The sequence below is a fragment of the Chrysochloris asiatica genome, unplaced genomic scaffold (assembly GCF_000296735.1).
Source record: "Chrysochloris asiatica unplaced genomic scaffold, ChrAsi1.0 scaffold00056, whole genome shotgun sequence".
NCBI classification, from domain to species: domain Eukaryota; kingdom Metazoa; phylum Chordata; class Mammalia; order Afrosoricida; family Chrysochloridae; genus Chrysochloris; species Chrysochloris asiatica.
In genome coordinates this window covers 9,543,524-9,563,305 of record NW_006408574.1, presented here as the reverse complement: position 1 = coordinate 9,563,305, position 19,782 = coordinate 9,543,524, and the positions used below count along the sequence as shown (strand labels likewise).

The 19,782-nt window shown below is 42.9% G+C and overlaps 1 protein-coding gene across 1 annotated transcript in view; it reads left to right on the top strand.

The window, feature by feature from the left end:
* Positions 1-19,782, top strand: part of GLIS3 (GLIS family zinc finger 3) — a 591,510-nt gene that overhangs the window by 369,274 nt on the left and 202,454 nt on the right. The gene's annotated exons all lie outside the window — the stretch shown is intronic.

Genomic DNA, 19,782 nt, shown 5'->3' with positions numbered 1-19,782 from the left:
TATAATCGTCTGTTATGCTGTCTAAAGAAGGTATTTGAAATGAACAAATCATTGATTTTGCAGAATTCTATCATGCGTTCTCCAGCATCATTTCTATCACCAAGGCCATATTTTCCAACTACTGATCCTTCCTCTTGCTCACAACTTTTGCTTTCCAATCACCAGTAATGATCAATACATCCTGATTGCATGTTGAATAAATTTCAGATTGAAGAAATTGGTAGAATTTTTCTATTTCATTCTCACTGGCTTTAGTGGTTGGTGCATAAATTTAAATAATAGTGGTATTAACTGGGCTTCCCTGTAGGCACATGGATATGATCCTATCACAGACAGCAGTGTTGTACCTCATGACTGATCTGAAAATGTTCTTTTTGACAATGAATGCAACACTATTTCTCTTCAATTTGTCATTTCTGGCATAGTAAACCATGTCGTCATCAGATTCAAAATAGCCAATTCCAGTCCATATCAGCTCACTAATGCCTAAGATATCGATGTTGATATGTTCCATTTCGTTTTTCACAACTTCCAATTTTCCCAGATTCATACTTCGTACATTCCATGTTCCTATTTTCAATGGATGTTTATAGCTGTTTCTCTTCATTTTGAGTTGTGCCCCATCAGCAAATGAAGGTCCCATGGGTTTTTCTCCCACAGGCTTTACTCCTTTGGCGTCATCTTGGTCAACTCGTACTTTGAGGAGGCAACTCTTCCCCAGTCGCATTTTGAATGTATTCCAACCTGAGGAGCTCATTTTCCATCACTATATCTGACCGTGTTTCTCTCCTATTCGTAAGGTTTTCAGTGACTAAATATTCGGAAATAGTTCCTCACTCCTTCTTCCTAGTCTGCCTTCATCTGGAAGCTCATCTGAAGCCTGTCTACCATATATATATAGGGTTAAGTTATTAAGTGCCATCGAGTCTATTCTGACCCATGTTTGTAGTTGTTGTTAACTGCTGTCGAGTTGGTTTGGCCCCATAGCGACCCTGAACAGGGTTTCCGAGGCTGTAAATCTTTATGAGAGCAGAAAGCCTCATCTTTCTCCAGCAGAGCAGCTGGTAGTTTTGAACTGCTGATCTTCAGTTCTCAGCCTGCTTTATAACCACTACGCTACCAGCGGTCCTTATTCTGACCCATAGTGACCTTGTATTTTTCCAGGGAGCAGCTGATGAACTTGAACCACCGACAGTGCACTTAAAACGACTTCACAGTCTGATGCATTAGCTCACAGCAGGATTCATATATGGGACCATCAAAAAATTCATGGAAAAACCCCATTATTTCATTCTATTTTCCACGAGCATTTTGAAGCACATTCATATTATATATATAGTTGTATCTTCAGAGGACTGGTTCCAGGACACCCACTCCCACCCCCATGCCAGTCTGTTTTACAAAATGGTACAGTATTTACATATCCAACTCTCTCATGTCTGTAAATCATCTATAGATTACTCATTATACCTAATACAAGGTAAATAGCACATAAGGCTCCTTCTTAGCCTCTGAGAGATAGCTTTGACCCCTTTATTGTTTTCCCCCACCTCTACAGAAGCTGCTCCTCTGAAACCCTATACAGGTTGGTTGTGAGTTGGAACACAACAACAACAGTATGCACACCTGTACATACATACACATACACATTGATCTATATATTTCTGTGGGATGAAGTCTAAAACGATGCAGGTCAATATATTAAGCCAAACCTATGGTCGTTGAGTCAATTCCTACTCCGAGTGACCCTATATAAGGTTTCCTAGACTGTTATGGCAGCAGACAGCTTCCTTTCCTGCAGGCTGGCTGGTGGGTTTGAACTTTGGGTTAGCTGCACCACGCCTCATCTACTGCAGCCAATATACCAGTAGTGTTTACCTGCAGAGTAAACGTTTTCATTCATGTCATGACCATCACTGGAACGAGATGCAATGGGAACTCTTCCTCTTCCACCAGCCTCTCATTTAACAAAGGGCCTGGCCATGGGCAGGGGGTATCTGACCCCAGGCTGCAGGGTTGTGTGCCCCCCCCCACCAGCTTTCATCCTCCCTCCCTCCCACCCACTGCTCTCCTGAGCCCCTTCCATGAGAAAAGCCCTTGTCAGCCTCCTCTGGGCCTGCCACGTGTCTCTGAGGTCCAGACCCAGCATAGATGTACCCAGAGGCATCAGCTGGCCTTTTGCTGTCATGTAATATTACTGTTTTATGTTCACAAATACAAGTTAGCAGCATTTCATTGCGGCACGGTATGAAATTAGGTCTCCTAACCAGCTGGGTGAAACAGCCAGTGTGGCCGTACCTGTGGCCGTTCATGTTTGTGGTTCCATGAAATTAGGAAGCCAGTTGTCCCCCTTCTTGTTGGTGAAAGAGGTCATCAAGAGGAATGTCTCCCAAACTTCTGAAATATGCACTTGCATGAAAGAATTGGAGAAGTTAAGTAGCATCTCTAGGGTTTCTGAACTCAGCCTTCACCCGGCCGTTATGGATGGAGCTGCTTTGAGCCATCTAATTAAAATTGGAGTGACAGATTTGTTATTGAAAACCTGAAGCCCAGCTCACATCCTGGACGGCACATCTGAGCACAATGTATCACTGGTGTGTTTGTTGGTAAAATCACACAAATCACTAAGCCATGCCAGGTGCCAAATGGAATTCAAGACATCTCTGCTTTTCTTTTTAATAATAGCACTTGTGGATATCAACAGTAAGTTCTCCAACATAAATTAAGTGTGTCCATTAGGGTTGTAATTAAAGCATCAGATTGGAGTAGATTCTGCTGTAGAGAGGTGGCCAAGCTGAGGGTGCAAAAAACTCCTCTTCTCCCCTTGTCATCCTTGTGTTTAAAACATTGCCTTGTGTGGAGACGGCAATATCTGGGGATATCTGGGGAGGGGACGGATGGCTATCAAGGGCGTTTGTCATCTGAACTGACAATATTTCTCCCCTTCGTTGCAGTCCTGAGCATACGGTATCAAGTGGTGTGAATTCTGCAGACAGTAAGTGAAAGCTGGTCAGCAATCAGCAGCCTGCAGTTCCGATCTTGATAAGCAAGCCACACAAACCCCCCAGCAGGAGAACATGACAGAAGGCTGTGTTATCTGAAAATTTAGCTACTTTTGGTTTTTTTTTTTCTTTTGAACTAGCAGGAGCCATCTGTCATGGTTATTCTGATTCAAGGGCTCAGTTGAACGAAGGCTTCGCTGGGTGGTTAAACAAGTTCTCCAAATATTTTCATTCTTTCCCTTCTTGTCAGATTAGTATTATTATTGACCAAAGATGCCACTTGAGTTATTTGGTGTCTCGTTTTGTTTTTCCTGAAAGTTTCTGTCTTCCAAGGTAGAAAACCTTGCTATTCTGGTGATTTTTAAAAAAACAGAATTGAGGGGCAAGTAAATGGATGTGTGTTTTGGGTCGGTGGGGCGGGCATGAAGTTTACTCTGGGCCTAAAAGATTGACTGCAATGTTACTTTGAATGGCAAGGCCAGTGGTTCAAATACACCAGCCTCTTCTCAGAAACCATATACAGGGTAGCTGTGAGTTGGAACTGATTTGATGGCACATAACAACAACAACAATGATAAAGATTTCACAGCCTTAGAATGAAATTCCCAGACTCTTTTGAGATGGTCAAAGAGCCTTGGTGGAGTCCTGGTGTGGCGCTGTGGGTTAATGTGCAAAGCTGTTTGAACTGCAGGGTTGGTGGTTCAAGTTCACCAGCTGCTCCTTGGAAATCCTATACATGGTCGCTATAGGTCAGGACTGCTTAGATGGCACTTCACAACAACAACAAAGAGCCCTGGTGGTGCAGGGGCTAAGTGCTTGGTTGCTAACAAAAGGTTACAGTTTAAACCCACCAGGTGGCTCTGTAGCAGAAAAGACCCAGAGATCGGCTCTTTTGAAGTTACAGTGTAGGAAACCCTATGGGGAAGTTCTCCTGTGCCTCCTGGGGTCGCTATGGGTCAGAATGGACTCTGCAGCACACAACAATGGTGATGTCTTGGTAGTACAGATGGTTCAGCATTGGGCTGCTACTAACTGAAAGATTGGTGGTTCGAACCTACCTAGGGGTACCTTGGAAGAAAGGTAATGTATTCCCAAAAGTTTACAGCCATGAAAATCTTAAGGAGTACAGTTCTACTCTGAGACACACGATGTTGCCTAGAGTCGGATTTATTTCATTGGCTTCAAAAAAAACCCCAAAACAATAAAAAAATGAATATTCTTAATGGATTGATGAGAGGGTCCTGCAGAGCAGAGGGTAACCTTTGCATGGCGCCTGCTTCTTGAGCCTCCAGAATGTGGGGGCGCGGTGACTTGGAGCAGAAGGAGTGAGCAAAGGGGCAGCAGACTGTTTGACTGTAGCCATCTTCCACAACCTTTCTCTTCCTGTTGTTTTTTTCCACCTTTTCCTCCGAGGTAGAAGAACACTTCTGCTGTTCTTTCTGTCACCAGCAAAGTAACAGATTCTGGAAGCTGAATCCTTTGGGGCAAGGGTGGAAATGGGGAGTTTGAAAATATATCTCCATCTTTCCAATCTGGAAGGTAACCTCTCCCCTTCACCTTCTTTCAGTATTAAAAGAAGAAAAATAAATAAATAATAATGATCACGTGTTGCTGTAAAGACAAACTTGGGTGTCATTTCCCTTGAAATAGAACCAAACATATGGGGGCAGGATTGCATGTGTCACAAATTGTCAAAATATTTTTTCTAAGGAACCCAAATCCTCTAGGATGGTTCCAAATGTGCCCGATTCCCCTGAGCAGTGTGCAGTCTGACCTTTATGTTAGCGGCGTTATTTATAAATATACCCATATGGTTACTGATGGCTGAGACAGGAACAGTATTACGGATGTCTCTCTCACTTACGTGGAGTTCAGCTTTTTAAAACACTCCTGACTTACCTTGGCAGGTGTCACCTGCATCTATCTAATTGATGTATGCTTTGTTGATGGAGAGTCATTTTTCAGTGCAGTCTGTGGAAGTAGAACTGTGTTTTGAAGGTCTTGGTGTTTTCTGTGGGATCCGGACACATGAAAAGGTTTTCACCTTCCATTCCCAGCTGGTCCACTTCATGGGCAGCCACCACACATCTGTCCATGGAAGCTTGCATGTTTGCATGTTTCTGTTGATGCTGAGTTGTAATTGTATTGATGGCAATGGGTTTGGTGTGATTGGGTTTAATATTGATACTGAACAGGTTTCAGAAGACTCGGAAGACAAGGCTGGCAACCGTTTTCCAAAAATCAGCCCGTGAAAGCCTTGTGAGTCACAGCGTCCTGATCTGCTGTGGATCATAGGATAGTGCAGGCCAGGGTTACATTTTGTTCTTTTGTGTGTGGGGTCATCATGAGTCAGGGGCCCACTGGAGGGCCAGCTAACCACATGACATAATAATCATTGTTTTTTCATTTTCTGGTTAATCAGTGAGACTTGTCAGGATGGACCAAAACAACGGTATAAACAAGAGCCAACTACATTGATTTTGAAGAGTATAGGGAAAACCATATTATACTAAAGTGCCTACAGTATACTTGGAGCAACTCAAAAAGAGACCCTAAAGTAAAAGTCAATGCATTTCAGATGCAAAAGTATAGTCCAATGCACTACCCACAGGTCATCTGGGTTCAAGGAAGTGCCAGAGGCCAGCTGTATTCCAGAAGGTCAGCTGCCCTCAAGGGTGGTATTTACACAGCATTAACGGGCCTCACCAAACACAGCTCTAAAATAGTTGGTGATACTGGTCAGAGGAGGTCAGATGCTCTCTTTGGATCATCCTATGCAGAAATCTCAACCTTCCCCACCAGGCCCCTCTGCCCTCCTGGGTACCTGCTTTGCCTGCCCCTCCTGTGAAGGTCCATTCCCTCTCATGTTGAGAGTCCTCTTGGTTATTGCAATCCAGTGGAACTTCTGTCCACCAGCCAACATTTTGTAGAGCTGGACTCTCTAAAGATTTTGTTACAGAAATGAAAGTTATTATATTTTTGGTATTCAAAATACAAGATTGTACTATTTAGTGAATTTTTTCAAAGTGCACTCTGACCTCAGGAAATTCTATTCTCCATCCCCACGCAAGAATCACTGCTATGGGCTTCTATTAACGAGATTCTCATGATTCATTATTAAGGACTTCTGGTGGCACAATGGTTAAGCGTTTGACTGTTAGCCAAAAAAATTTCAGTTCACACCCACCAGCCCTTCCAAGGCAGTCTGCTTGTGTAAAGATTAAAAGCCTCAGAAATGCTATGGGACAGTGTGATCCTGCCCTGAAGGGTCACTGCGAGTCACAATATACCAGTCAGTTCTGGTTTTTTTTTTTTTAATTTTTATTTCCCTCACCTTGTATCCGCTGCCACTTTGCACTTAGTCATCCTCCATTATTGTTTTTGGTGTTAAGTGCCGTCGAGTTGGTTCCGATCCAAAGAGACCCTGTATAGGGTTTCCCAGGAGCTGCTGGTGAACTTGAACCACCGATCTTGCAGTTTAAACTGACATTGCAGTCCAGGACATTAACCCACAGCACCACACCAGGACTCCTTTCTCTTCCATCCATCACCTTTTCCTTTCGTTCCTTTTTTTAAAACTGTCTGCAACTTGGGCTACAACTAACCTTAAGGTTAGTAGTTCAAAACTACCAGCGGTTCCACAGAAGAAAGATGAGGCTTTCTGCTCTTATAAAGATTTACAGCCTCGGAAACCCTATACAGGGTCTCTGTGAGTCAGAACCAACTCCATGGCACACAACCAACCAACCAACCACATTTCTGGGTTTTGTATTATCACCTCTCTCTAACAATATTAGAGTATTTATTTCTTCTTCTACATGGAGACAAGATTTCCTGAGTGAACTGCACACTTTTACAGCCAACTTCATTTGGTTTTCAGTTTCAGCAGGCACAGGGAAACGTGTAAATCGCCCTCCCCCCCACCGCCACCCCGCCCCACTCCATCTCCTTGCCTTGCCACCCCTGTCTTTAATGCTTCCTAGGGGGAAAAAACGCAAAACGCTGTTCTTTTAAACTCATCATTACTTCATTGTAAATTCCCCACCTTCGTGAACCATCCCTTTCTGTGAGCACACAAAGGGTGTTGACTGACTCAGAAAACAGCAAGGGGCCACATCTTTCTGTCTGTCCTTCTGTCCCTCTGTCATCTGTAGGGCCAGTGTTCTCCCCCAGCTCCATGACTTGAATGCACTACATTCATGATGAGGCGGAAATTTCAAATGGAGTCAGGACTCCTCCTAGAACTCCCTACTCTTTAAGGATGGAATCATCATCACGTAGCCTCTCTTGAATAAAAACAGCCAATGGTTCTTTGTGCCTTGGAGGGAAGCCCTGTATCCAGACTTTAATTCATAAAGAAGAAAAAAGTTGAAATTAAACCCAAATCCCAAACCAAGTCCACCAGGGAGGAGTCAGTTCCAATTCATGGCAACCCTAAAAGACAGACTAGAAATGCCCCATCGGGTTTCTGAGACCTTAAAACTTTAAGGGGACAGATTGTTTTGTCTTTCTCCCTTGGAACACCTGGTAGATTCCAACTGCTGACCTTGTAGTTAGCAGCCCAGAATTTAATCACCAGGGATCCTGAAATGAAACTATGGACCTGTATCTTCATTGATTTGTTAAGTACAGTGTATTATGAAGAGAGGAGAAAAGATTGATGTCAAAGATTTCATTTGCTTGGATCCACAATCAACAATCAATTAAGAAATCAAACGACGTGTGGTGGTGGTTATGTGCCATGCATGGAGTTGGTTCCAACTCATAGTGACCCTGCACAGGGGTTCTGAGGCTGTAAATCTTTATGAGAGCAGAGAGCCACATCTTTCTCCTGCAGAACAGCTGGTAGTTTTGAACAGCTGACCCTGAGGTTAGCAGCCCAACTCGTATACAAACCCATTGCACAAGACTTCTTGAAACTGTTCAAGAGCAAAGATGTCAGTTTGAGAACTGAGGTTCTCCTGACCCAAGCCATGGTATTTTCAATAGTCACATATGCATGTGAAAGTTGAACAGTGAATAAAGAAGACCATGGAAGAATTGATGCGTTTGAGTTATAGTTTTGGAGGAGAATATTGAAAGTACTGTGGAGTGCCAGAAAAACAAATTTGTGTTGGAAGAAGTACAACGAGAGTATTCCTTAGAAGTGAGGATGACCAGACTTTACCTCCAGGGACTGGTCCCTTCCAATAATATGGGACTAGCCCCTGGAGAAGAATATCATGTTTGGCATAGTGGAGAGTTGGAGAAAAAGAGGAAGACTCCCAACAAGATGGATTGGCACAGTGGCAGCAGCAATGGGCTCAAGCAAAATGATTATGAGCTTGGCCCAGGACTGGGCAGTGTTTTATTCTGTTGTGCATGGGGTCGTTATGAGTCAGAACCAACTTGATGGCACCTAACAACAAATTCTTAGCCTTTCATTGTGTGCAATTCATAAAATTCCATGTTGGGAAGGGTTTCCCCTTTTTTTAAGGTGTGAATCCAGAACTCTTTATGCTGTTTTCTTGTATGGTACTAAGGTTCTGAAGCACTTCACACATCTCACTTACAAAATAAAGTTGAAAGGAGTGAAAATTCCTGCCATATGGCCACTTATTTTTTCACAGTTACAGCAGTTGCAAGGATCTGAGCTTATAAAAAAGTTGATTTCCATAAGAATTGTCTTTTCTTTTAAGAAAACTCACATAGATCTGTGAGACTTACGATGGGTTAGCTTTCACAAGAGAGTTTAGCAAACATCGAAAGTCTTACCAAAATAAAATATTTAAAACATTCAGCTCAGCTCTGTCCTTCATGACAGGTTTTGAAATGGGGTGTGTTGCTCAGACTATTCCTCCACAACTCTTGGTTTTATTGATTTTTTTTGTAACTATGATTTGGAGGTTCCCTTTTGTTTTTGAAAGGAACCATGGTGGCACTGTGGGTTAAGCATTGGGCTTCTAACGACAGCGTCTGTGGTTCAAATCCACTAGCCACTCTGGGTTGTTTGCCCTTATTAAGATTTACTGTCTCACAAACCCTATACTGGGTCTCTGTGGGTTGGAATGGATTTGACGACTGTTGGCTTGGGTTATGAGTCGAAATCGAATTGATGGCTGTGGGTTTTGATAGTATTAATTTTGTGTTATCAGGGCTACCTAATCCTGCGTTTAATTGGCTTCTCTATTTTAAAAATTCCCCAATAGTTTTGTCTGACAATGATTTCCATTGTAAAAGGAATATGATTAACCAACACACGAACATCATTGATCACTGTTGTTATTTGTTGTTTTTGTTAAGTGCTGTCAAGTCATTTCTGACTCATAGCAACCCTGTATAGAGTTCCCAAGGAGCATCTGGTGAGCTTGAACCACTGACCTTATGGTTCAAACTGAACTTGCGGTCCAGTGCATTAACCCACAGTACCAACTGTTGTTGTTGAGTGCCATCAAGTCAGTTCAGACTCACTGCAACCCTATATAGGGTTTCCTAAAAGTGGCTGGTGGGTTGAACCACTGACCATGTGGTTAGCAGTCCAATGTTTGTCCTACAGTGCTATATACCAAGATTCTCTGTGCAAGAAGCAAAATCTACTTTTGTGTAAGTGAAGACAGTCTTAAGTATTTTTGAAACAAGGAACATACACATGTACATATGTATGTAATATGTACATATGACATAAACGCATATGTACATACATACATACATGTTGTTGTTGTGATGTGCTATGGAGTTGCTTCTGACTCATAGCGACCCTGTACAGAGTTTCCAAGGCTGTAAATCTTTGTGGGAGCAGAAAGCCCCTTCTTTCTCCCGCGGAACATCTGGTAGTTTCGAACTGCTGACCCTGAGGTTTGCAGCCCGATTCATAACCACTACGCTACCATACGTACATATTCATATATAGCACAGATTTCTAATGCAATACATAAATGCATATATGTTGTTGTCTGTGTGTTGGAGTTGATCTCCTCACAGAGTGACCCCTTGGGATGGAGTAGAACAGGCCCCTTACGGTTTCCTAGGCTGTCATTTTTACAAGAACAAACCACCAAATCTCTCTCCTGTGGAGTCCCTGGTAACCTTTTGGTTAGCAGCTTGGCTCTCAAGCATTGTGTCACGAGGCTCTGAAAGTGTAGGGGATTTAATTGCTGGAGTCACGTCTTCAGTTAAATACAAGATAATCCTTTTCAAAGGATTTCTATTACAGGCTGAAGTATAAATACACAAATAGAGCCATTACGGGGCACCAATCAGATAACCTAGTGCCTCTATCTAATCCCTGAGACCCTGGGGTTTGTGTGCCCCTGGGTTTGTGTGTTGTGTTGGGGCCACTGAGGTATCCTGAAGCTTGGGCATGCCATCTTTGCTGGATCTTCTCTTTTCTCACAGACCTCTTAACAATCTGCCCAAATTGGTTGTGTCAAAGTTCCTCATTTCTGAAGCATGCCATGTGTAGGTGCACAAGACGACGGTAGAGAAATCAGTATTTTCTGTCCGGCCTGGGCTGGGTTTGCCTTTTATGAAGTCTGCATTGCTCTGTGCCAAAGGAGCCCCTCAACGGAAGTGGTTTAGTGTCTCAGCACTGACAGGAAGGGTCTGAAATGCCCCCACACTTCCCCCACATTTCAAGGTGGTGACATGGCAACTTGTCCTGATGCTGTTCTTCAGTGGTGACTTAGCTGTGAGGCGCACACCTCCCTCCCCCCTTCTTTATTTCTCCCTCCCTCATTCTTCTTCCTCTCTGCTCTTGTCCCTCCCTCCTCCTTCTTCCTCCCTCCCTCCTCCCTCTCTCCCTCCCTTTTCTTCTTCTTTTCTCTTATTCCTCTTCCTCCCACCTCTCCTTCCCTCCCTTTCTCCATTCTTCCTCCCTCTCTCCCCCTCTCCCTCCTCCCTCCTCTTTCACTCCTCCCTCCTTTCTAACTCCCTTTCCCTTCTTCCTTCCTCCCCCTCCCTCTTCTCACTCTCTCTCTCTTCTCCTTCCTTTTGTCCTTCCTCCCTCCCTCCTTTCTTCTCCTCCTATTTTATTCCCCTCCGCCCCCCCCCCCCAAGAGACCTGATAGTGTAGTTCTGTTCCTGTAAAGATTTACAGCCTCAGAAATCCTGTACAGGGTTGCTATGAGTCGGAACCAACTCCTTGTCACATAACAACAACAACAACAAGAGACCAAAGTCAGATATCAGAGCAAATGCAGTCATCTTTGAGCCCCTGGACCTGTTTGGAGGATTACACTGACTTGAATTGTGCCTGGCCCTCATCCTCTCTGTAGTCTCCAGTTTTTCACAAGGTGAGGTTCTCACAAGTTCAGAAGAAGATGACCGCAGTGATGGTTTTATGTGCACTTTGATGACTGCTCCCAGGAGTGATCCTTGTCATGTACTCCATGTCAGGGTTTCCACCTTGCCACTGTTGAGGGTTTTGACTGGGTGACTTGTGGTTGAGAGGAACAGTCCTGTGCACTGTTGGATGTTGAGCAGTCCCCCAGGCCTCACCCATTAGATGCCAGTAGCACCCTTCTGACACCCTGTCAGCCGCAACAAATGAAAGTAGCTGTAGACATTACCAAAAGGTCCCCTGGAAGACAAACTTGCCCCCACTAAGGCCGCCGCCCTGGGTATAAATAACACTGTGGTCTTTTAATTCTAAAAATTTTAAGGAGTTATAGTAGCCAACTCCTAAGTTGAAAAAACTGCAATTTTTCCTGCAAATTGTACATTTGTTTGCCCAAGTTGACTAGAAAATAGGGGGAAAAATAACATTTTGGACTCCATGTTTCATAAATGACTGGAATTTTTGTCAACAATTATAACGATTTCCTATTCCATAATATAAGGTCTGTAAGACCGAATTACTTAAGATTTCCCCCTCGATTTAAGGGTCTTTTTTAATGCCAGTTTTCATCCAGATTTCTTACCAGCTTCAATGAAACAGCAAGGGTGTTGTTTACGTTCCACTTACGGAAGTCTCTGAGCCTAAACAGGGCATTCTGTGCCAGATCTTTGGTGGTTGTGTGTGTAACCACCCTCAATAATTGTTTTCAACTGACTTTATGAGCCGGCACTTCATCAGAGTTGAACACTAACCTCAATTGCTGCCTTCCTGGTTGGGGTGTGGTGATGAAGAGGTGAGAAGAGAGAAAATGGACTTTGTAAATGCATGTTGTCTGTTTCGGAATACAGAGCGGCTGTACAGTTCTAAAGATGTTTCATCGTAGGTCGTGTTTATCCCCCAACTCACAAGACATGTTCTGAAACAAGATAAGAATCAACTTAAAGCACCTCACCTCATTTCCTTCCCTGAAAGTATTCTCTGAAAATTCCTGTGTGTTCAAATCCTGTTCAATGTCTGAATGTTTCACAGGACAAAACATTGCCCAATCCTGCACCATTTTCACAATCATTGACGTTTGACACCGTTGTTGAGAATGGTGTGTAATACTTCCACATCATGGGTTTGTTGTTAAATACCGTGGAGTCGGTTCTGACTCATAGTGACCCTGCACAGGGTTTCTGAGGCTGTAAATCTTTACAGGAGCAGAATGCCTCATCTTTCTCCCACGGAGCCGCTGGTGGTTTTGAACTACTGACCTTGAGGTTGGCAGCCCGACTCGCAACCACTCTGCTACCAGAGCTCCTTCACCCACATCATGGGTGGCTTCCTTCATGTGGACTGATCTTCTATGTTACCAAACACAATGTCCTTTTCTAAGGGTGGTCTTCACTCACTACATGTCCAAAGTTGTTGTTAAGTTGTTAAGTGCCGAGGAGTCGGTTCCGACCCATAGCGACCCTGTACAGGGTTTCCGAGGCTGTAAATCTTTACGGGAGCAGAACGCCTCCTCTTTCTCCCGCGAAGCGGCTGGTAGTTTCAAACTGCTGGCCTTAAGGTTCGCAGCCCGATTCGTAACCACTACGCTAAGCAACCTGAAGTCTTACTATCCTCACTCTCATAGATCAGCCTGTTTGATTTCTTTATTTCTGGGTAGAAGTGCTACATAGCCTAACTTTTTAATGATCAGGAGTGACATGATTTTGAGAGCAAGCATTCTGAACTTCTGACCAGGTAGGCATGGAACTTAAAAATAAAAGACCCAAGTTGTTTCAGTCAGTTCATACCCAGCTAAGTCCTTTGAAATCTAGACTGAAAATGAGATTGATATTCCAGTTTTCGACATCTTTACTTTGTGCTGACAAATTCATTGTGTGTTTTATCTTCTTTGAACAATGAGGTTAGGGACAGAAGATCTTCCGAGGTGACAGAAACAAGCCAAAAGCTGCTTTGGACTATCAGAAGCTTCAGCCCAGCTAAGAGTACCATTTGCTGTCAACAGCGGTCACAGAAAGGCGCACAGCTCTTGCGAGTTTTGCTTTCCTGGAATTGATCTTGATCCTAGTGTGGAGCTGTAGGATCAGCACGGGACTGTAAAGCACAAGGTCAGCGGTTCAAACCCACCAGCTGCTCTTCAGAAACCCTACTCAGGGTCCCTATGAATTGGAACTGATGGCAGTTCACAACAACCGTCTTATGTGAGAGTCCCTGGGTGGTGCAAATGGTCTGTGTGCTCAGTTGCTCACTGGAAGGTTGGATGTTTAAGGTCACTCAGATGCACCTTGAAAGGAATGCCTGGAGATCCACATCTGGAAAATCAGAGTGGGGTCCATGGTAAATGTTTTTGTTGTCTCAATCTGACTTGAGTTTTGTGTCAGGCCAGAAGGTGAGCTTTTTTTTGGATGAAGTCTGGCCTGTCCCTGGACCTAATCCTTTGGTGATTTTTGTTGTTGTTGTTGTGTTGAGGTATTTCCCATCAGGTACAGGGGAGGAGAGTAAAGCTTCCTAGATCTGTTCTGTGCTCGTTTTTGAACTTGTACTTTTTCCAACTTAACATGTGGATTCTAAAAACGTTTTTTATTCAAAGGAAGAATAGTAGACTGAAAAAGAGATTGATAGTCCAGCCTTCGGCATCTTCTCTTTGTGCTGACAATTTCAACGTGTGTTTTACCTTCTTTGAACAATGAAATTATTGTTCAGTTTGCCAGGTCATATGCATTTCATTACAATACACCTTAGTGACAAAGGAAGCTTACGGGTACAAATGAACCCAAGATGAGTCAAGGGCTTGGCTGCCGTTCTGTGTCTCAAGGGAAAATCATTGGTCTCGACAGTTCTTGTGTGACACAGTGGAAAAGGCCCGTGGCAAGTCACATTGATGGTGCCAAGGGATATTTTGTCTCTAGTCTCAGTGGAATCGTATTTAAATTTACTCACTGAGGTCCCTCCTATTTAAATTTTACCCAGACAGCCCCATCTAAAACCCAATGGATAGAATAACTGCCTCCTATTCCAAACGTATACATACTTCAGAGTTCTTTTCTGGAGTTGAAGCTTGAATTTCATTTACAGACCATAATAAAATGTTGTATTTCTTGAGCTATGTGGCGGTGTTCCAAGTGTTCTCAGTTTGCGCTAATTAATTGAGAGGCACTTGTATGACTTACACAGTTTTCTGAATGTAATACTTAAAAGATTTATTTTAAAAACAATAATGATGAAATTGACAAGCATAGAAGTCATTTATAATGCGTAGGAGAAAAAAAAAAACAACACCCATGGAAAAAATGCAGAGGCCACGTACCTTACCGTGAGAGCACTCTCGAAATGTAGTTGTTTAATCAAATGTTTCAGGAAGTGTGTCTCTGGCTAGCATTCTCACACAAAACATTTATCACACAGAGAAGTAGTTTCCCACGTGTGTAGTCACTATTTCTCTTGTGATGCTGAAAATGGTGAAATTCTTCTTGAGAGTGTTGTTAACATTTTGTCTTACTTAAATTGAGGCCATTGGGTATGGATACCAGTGCTGTTGGACCACATGCCATCACATTGGACTCATAATTTATCTCCTCTCTGTTGCCTATTCCATTGATGTAACGATGAATCCATCATTACATCCATGTAAAGGCACCAGTTCATTCTGCATGTCATATTACCCTTGCTATGCGATAAGATCGTATAGTCCAGGTCTTTGTCCCTTTACCAGAGCCCTTGTGGTACAGTGGATTCAGCATTCAGCCGTAGGCTGCTAATCTCAAGGTCAGCAGTTCAAACCCACCATCTGCTTCGTGGGAGAAAGATGAGGCTGTCTGGTCATGTAAAGATTTACAGTCTCAGAAGCCCTGAGGGGATCTCTACCACGTTTCTGAAGGTTCTATGAGTCGGAACCGATTTAACCGCTGTTGATTCAGTTTTTGGCTCTCTTTCCTTTATACTGTTGTTGTTGTTAAGTACTGTTGAGTTGGTTCCGACTCATAGCGACCCTGTATAAGGTTTCTAAGGAACGGCTAGTGGGTTTGAACTGTCAACCTTACAGTTAGCAGTCCAGTACTGATCCTATAGAATCATAGTAAGGTTTCCTTCCTTTATACTTTGTTGTTGTTAAGTACCATCCAGTCATTTCTGGCCCATGGCAACCCTGTATAGGGTTTCCTAGAAGTGGCTGGTGAATTTGTACTGCCGATCTTGAGGTTCAAACCGACCTTTAGAACCAGTGCTTATCCTATAATGCCACACCAGAACTCCTTTATACTGAAACTTGTGAATTTGAAGTCCACTTTGTTTGTTAGGTACCACACCAGGACTCCACTTTGGAAGCCTTTTAAATTAGAGATTTAAATAAATAAATAAACAAAAACCCTACCTACTATTATAGTCCGCACATTTAATAGAACCTCAGTGAATTTAGATTTGTGGTAGGGAGAGAGAGATAAGGAAGCTAATTTAAGCCCATGGAAAATATAATTACCATTAAAAAAAATTCTAACTCATGGGATTTTTTTCTTTTCAAACAGCAACGTAGTATTTGCTCATGATGATGTACAAAGTATTCATCTGGCGGTTTACCCTGCCACACTTCTCAAAGTCATGGACATTAACAATCTGATGCACACATTGGTTGTTTCCTCTTGTTGCTGCTAATAATGCAGCTGTATGCATAGTTCTCCAATGTTGCCTCTTTCATTTTGCGGGATATTGTATCTATTGGAGTCCTGGTGTGGTGCTGTGGGTTAATGCGTCAGACTGCAAAGCTGTTTGAACTCCAAGGTCGGCAGTTCAAGCTTACCAGCTGCTCCTCGGAAACCCTATACAGGGTCGCTATGGGTCGGAACCGACTCTATGGCACTTCCCAACAACAACATTGTTTCAGCTGGTTCTAACACCTTTTTAGCTATACAACAATCAATTGTTGTTGTTGTTTAAGTGCCACGGCGTCATTAACAACTTACAGCAACCCTGTCTAGGGTTTCCAAGGAGCAGCTGGTGTGTGTGAAATGCCAAACTTTTGGTTCAAACTGACCTTGTGCTCCAGTGCATTACCCTGCAGTGCAACACCAGGACTCTGTAACAGTCTATAGTATTGACGTACTCAAACTGAGGACTTCCAGGTTGTGTATGGTTTGCCTGACCCAAGCCATGGTATTCTCAGTAACCTCATATGCATGCAAAAGCTGGATAGTGAATAAGAAAGACCATGGAAGAACTGTTGCTTTTGAGTTATGGTGTTTGAGGATAATATTGAAAGTGCCATGGGCTGCCAAAAGAACCAATAAATCTGTATTGGAAGAAGTGCAGCTAGAGTGCTCCTTGGAGGCCAGGATGGCCAAACTTCATCTCTCATACTTTGGACATATTGTCAGGAGGGACCAGTCACTGGAGAAGTATATCATGTTTTGTAAAGTGGAGGGTCAGAGAAAAAGAGGAAGACTCCCAGCGAGATGGATTGACAAAGTGGCAGCATCAATGGGCTGAAGGGTGGCAACAATTGTGAGGTTGGCCCAGGATCAGGCAGTGTTGCATTCTGTTGTGCACAGGGTCATTGTGAGTTGCTACCGACTCAATGGCACCCAACAACAACAACAACAAATGGTTCTTCTGCCCCTATAACAAATGAAGCAATACATATGTAATAAATACCCATTTATACTTATGACCTTATCCTATGAAACTGCTGGTGGCATGGAAATGCCCACTTTGGGGTTAGCAGTGGAGTGATTAGCTGTTGCACCCCCAAGATTCTACGGGGTTAAGACATGTCAAAATCCACTGAAGAACTTTTTACCATTCCAACAGTATACCTGCTCATTCTTTGATAATATCAAGTATGGAATTTCATTGAGAAATCTTAACCAACCATTCTATAACCCTGGCCTTGCTCCTTCAGACCTCATTTTATTCCCAAAACTTTAAGGACTTTTCACAAGTTACATGAACTCTTGATCTATCTATCTATCAAGATTTTGCATCTAAAGCAAATAAGAGTGAAGACAATAAAAGAGTCAGAGAAATAAATTAGTCCAGTGGACTAAGGGACATTGCAGACATCAGCCTCCATAATCATAAAGCCAGAACTAGATGGTGCCTGGCTGCCACGATAAATGGATCTAAAAGGGATCACATTAGAAGGCCTTAGATAGAGTTGGAGAAAAATGTGAGCCAAAACTCACAATCATAAGAAAAGGCCCAGCTTACTGGCCAGATGGAGACATTGGGAACCCCGGGACTGTGGTCCTTAGTCATCCTTCAAACCTGGCATGGAACTCACCTCTGTGGCTCAATTTTCAGCCAAACAACAGACAAGTCCATAAGGTAAACCACAACAGTAGGCAAATGTGCACTCCGTGGATTAATCAACCATTTGAGGGCAGCATTTGTCCCAAGGACAAAGTGAGGAAAGACGGATGAATGGACACAGAAAACCCAGGGAGGAAGTGGGATGAGTGATGTTGCATTGTGGGAATTGCAATCAATGAGATGAAACCAAATGTGTATGAATTGGTCACTGGACAACTGATCTGCTCTGCAGACCTTCACCCAGTTAACAATGAAAAGCTTTAAAAACAGAAATAAATAAGATCAGTGGCATTAAAGAGTTTGCTAACCAAAAAAGAAACACAATTTGAGTCCCTTCAGGATGCTGAACTGCGGTGTAATGTAGTGTAAACTGAAGAACACAGATTTCTTCAGGAAAATGTTGTTGTTGTTGTTAAGTGCCGTAGAGTCGATTCCGACCCACAGTGACCCTGTATAGGGTTTCCAAGGAGCAGCTGGTGAGCCTGAACTGCCAACATTGCAGTTCAAACGGCTTTGCAGTCTGGTGCATTATCCCACAGTGCCACAAGGTTTGAGGGATGCAAATGCCTCCTTGACAGGTATATAGAGTGGTGCTGTAGGATAGCCACTGGACTGCTAACTACAAGGTCAGTAATTCAAGTCCACCAGCTGCTACTTGGAAACTCTATACAAGAATAAGAGTTTAGTTCCAAACTAGGAGCTGAAACCTACTTGAGGGTACTTAATAACAACAGACCTAGATGGAGGCTATACTGAGAAACAGTGCTTCATATTTGGATATTTTTGTTTAATAAAAGTTTCTATGACTTTGTCAAGAAAACAGAAATCCTCACCACTGGACCAATAAACAACGTTCTTATCAATGGAGAAAAGATTGAAGTTGTCAAGGACTTCATTCTTCTTGGATCAACTATCAATACTCACGGAAGCAGCAGTCAAGAGATCAGACGACGTATTGCACTGGGCAAATCTGCTGCACAGGAACTTTTTAAAGTGTTGAAGAGCAGAGATGTCAGCTTGAGGACTAAGGTGCGCCTGACCCAGCCATGGTGTATTCAATAGCCTCATATGGATGCGAAAGCTGAACAGTGAATAAAGAAGATTGTAGAAGAATTGATGCCTTTGAGTTGTGGTGTTGGAGGAGAATACTGAAAGTGCCATGGACTGCCAAAAGAACCAATAGATCTGTTTTGGAAGAAGTGCAACCAGAGTGCTCCTTGGAGGCCAGGATGGCTAAGCTTCGTCTCTCATGCTTTGGACATATTGTTCGGAGGAAACAGTTGCTGGAGAAGGATGTCATCCTGGGTAAGGTGGATGGTCAGAGAAAAAGAGGAAGACCCCTAACGAGATGGATTGGCCAGGTGGCATCATTGATGGACCCAAGAGTGGCAGCGGTAGTGAGGTTGGCCCAGGATCGGACATTGTTTCGTTCTGCTGTGCATGGGGTCGCTATGAGTCGGTTCCGACTCGATGGCACCTGACAACAACAACAACAACATGACTTTGTAGCAATACTTTTTTACTTTCCCTCATACACTAGAAATTGGCTGAGAATAAGAACAAGGATTCGTTGTAAATAGGCATGAGAAATCTTCTTGAGATTTATGTTCTAAAACTGGATTCTAGTGATAGAGGTACAGCACAATAAATTGACTGTAGATCATTGTATGTAGCATTTAAATTGAGTGAATATTATATGTGAATCATACTTCAATAAAGTTGTTTAACGAGGTAAATTTTTAAAGCAGTATATGTGAGATCTTTTGTATCATCCATTAGCATTATATGAGAAGAAAGCTTTGCTTTAGGAAAATCAATTTCAGCCCCACAGTGGATTAAGTATTGGACTGCTAACCCAAAGTTTGATGGTTCAAGCCCACCAGCCACTTCACAGGAGAAAGATGGAGCTGTCTGTAAAGATTTACAGTCTCAGAACCCCTGGGGAGCAATTGACTCTGTCCTATAGAATCGCTGAATCCAAATTGACTGTAAAGCAGTGGGTTTGAGAAAAACCTACTTAATTTATCACAGTCTCAAGAATTCTTGTAATTTCTCCAATAAATATTTCTAAACTTAATTAAATAAACTTTTTTTTTTTACTCCTGCCAATTGCAAAAATCATTTTCCAAAGTAGCACCCAACAGAGTCATAACGTTATTATTTTTTTTTTTT